The sequence below is a fragment of the Saccostrea echinata genome, unplaced genomic scaffold (genome assembly GCF_033153115.1).
Source record: "Saccostrea echinata isolate AGI-Se365-2 ecotype Australia unplaced genomic scaffold, CSIRO_AGI_Sech_v1 ptg000010l, whole genome shotgun sequence".
In the NCBI taxonomy this organism is placed as follows: domain Eukaryota; kingdom Metazoa; phylum Mollusca; class Bivalvia; order Ostreida; family Ostreidae; genus Saccostrea; species Saccostrea echinata.
Window position 1 is genome coordinate 13,811,136 of NW_026889759.1, and position 2,382 is coordinate 13,813,517.

At 34.6% G+C, this 2,382-nt stretch overlaps 2 long non-coding RNA genes across 2 annotated transcripts; both read right to left on the reverse strand.

Annotated features, from left to right (window-relative positions):
• Nucleotides 1–260: 260 nt before the first annotated feature.
• Nucleotides 261–1,504, reverse strand: LOC133184751 (uncharacterized). Its single transcript, XR_009720853.1, has 3 exons — nucleotides 1,446–1,504; nucleotides 1,256–1,339; nucleotides 261–422 (listed from the first exon to the last, which is right to left on the reverse strand). It is a non-coding gene; the product is annotated as an uncharacterized LOC133184751 (long non-coding RNA).
• Nucleotides 1,505–1,651: 147 nt separating this feature from the next.
• Nucleotides 1,652–2,153, reverse strand: LOC133184752 (uncharacterized). The gene is made up of 3 exons (XR_009720854.1): nucleotides 2,014–2,153; nucleotides 1,834–1,924; nucleotides 1,652–1,722 (listed from the first exon to the last, which is right to left on the reverse strand). It is a non-coding gene; the product is annotated as an uncharacterized LOC133184752 (long non-coding RNA).
• Nucleotides 2,154–2,382: the final 229 nt, after the last annotated feature.

Below are 2,382 nucleotides of genomic sequence, written 5' to 3' on the forward strand. Positions count from 1 at the left end.
TGCCCGTTTCTTACCACTTTTGCCAATGTTGGCCTGTTATAATTGTGGATACCCTGTATCCTGGCAATGGTCTCTTCATTGTGGTCTCCCCTGCCATCTGTCCATCCCTCCTTGTGCCCTTGACAATGATAGAAACTGACACAAAATTATTACAGTACTAAAACAATTTAATAAAAGAAGTACATCATTCACAAACAAAAAACGTGACAATTACATATTTGGGAAAGACACAAACAATTATAAATGAAAAAGGGCAAAAAGGTTAGTTATGTTAGTAATGTAAGTAAGAAAGGGAAGGAGAGAGGACAGGAAAAAAATACATGCAAAAACAAAAATACAGCTCACCTTATTTCAGGCTTACAAGATCAAAATACAACCTTTTCTCAGGCTTCCTGGGTACCATTGGCTCCATTCTGTCTAAACTACATTTGCAAAATGTTTCAATAACTGTTACCAAATAAATCTAATTTCTACACTAAAATGTTCAATGTGCTATTAGATGTTAAACCCACTACAAATAAAATTTATTTTGTGTTTATTCTAACCTAATTAACTATTAACACATACAACATTAGGTAAACTTATACATTTTATATGAAAATAATTACATCATCATAGTCTGTTCCTTGGCAGTTGAAATAGTTAGTCTCAAAATTGGAATAAAATTAACCTTTTTGGAATTGGGAATGGTAAAATTCATCAGTATCAATTATAAAAGAAAAAATACTGTAAACCAATTATTATTCACGACTTTTATTTTTTTTTTTTAATATTTTTTTTTACAGTAAGTTGTATTACACACTTATTTCTATGACTATGAGGGAAACTGTAAAACTGTTGTCCCAAAGTAGTGGGAAAGACCTCAGAAACTGATGACTGAGGCTGAGGGCCAAGGGCAATAGTTTTCCAGTTCTTCCACACGAGCTTTATGTTATGAACCCCACTCCCCAGGATCATGAAACAGACTTAGACTTAAGTGAAATTTTCAATCACCTGCGTAATTTTTATTGATGATTAAATTAATCTCTATTTACACATAACAACACTTTTGCAAATCAATATTGAAAAATATTTGAATTTTGGACTACTTGACTTCTACAACATTTTAGTACAACATAAAGATTTTGACCTAATTAAGCTTAAGATGTTTCATGATCCTGGGGCCAGGTGCTCATTGACAACACTTGTACTAAGATTTAATCAAATGGCTAAGAGAAAAAACTTTCGAAGAGTCAAAAAAGAATTTGCGTCCTACCTTCACTTGTAGGTAAAACCACAGTCTATCCTTAATCTTGTTCTCTAGTTCTAGCCTCTCTGACAGGCAAGTCTAACCTTCTTCCTGTTTACACAAGATATGAAGTGGTCAACAAAACCAAAGTTATTGGATTTCATCAAATGAAAGTATGAAATCTATCAGAGTAAATTTAGTAGAGAATGTGTCTTACCTCCACTCTAAGGAACACTGCAGTCAATCAGTACTCTGCTCTTGAACATAGAATCTCGGGTTGCCTTACCCTCTGTCTGTTAACAATAGAATGTAGTCAAGTAATCTAATTTTAAACAAGTGATGAGAAAGAGTGTTGAAACTGAAATAGAGAAAGAAGTACAGTTTTTTGTCTTACAGTCACCTGAGGGCTAACAGACAATTTCAGCTCTGTGGGCTCTTGCTGGCAAGTGAGGCACTCTGCTTTATTTTAAGATAGGTACTGTCTCTCTATGCTTCTGCAAAATACAAATTTATAATCAAAAGAGGTCCAATTTAATCTACATCCTATATGAAAAAGAACAATAAATGGAGTCTGTACAAGAAAAAAGAGAGCATTTGTATCTTACCCTTTATTCTAAGGTTGGGTGCAGTTGATCCTTGCTTCTTGGACAAATAATTGAGTCTTTTTGTAGGATCAAGGCTTGTCAAACAATTAATCTGTTAACATAGAGATTCAACGAGTCAAATAAGTCCCTTATTTGGATCAATAGAAATCCAAAATGCAACAAATATAGCTTGTTTCTTACCATTTTTGCCAATCTTGGCCTGTTGACATAGTGGATACCCTGTATCCTGGCAATAGTCTCCTCTTCATTGTGATCTTCCCCACCATCTGTCCATCCCTCCTTGTGCCCTTATAATGATAGATTCTGACACAGGATTAGTACAATACCAAAACAATGGGAAATATGACAAGTTGATACCTATTAGAGACTACTTGGCTGCTGCTAGATGGTTTTATATCCTGCTGATTCTGCGTGGCTCTGCTGGTCTACATCCTGTCAATTGAAAATCAGAAGGTCAAAGTGGGACCAAGTCTAGATCATTTAAAAACAAGGTGAACATGATAAGAAATGCGAGCAAGAAAAAAAGCAAGAATCTTACTGCATCTTTCA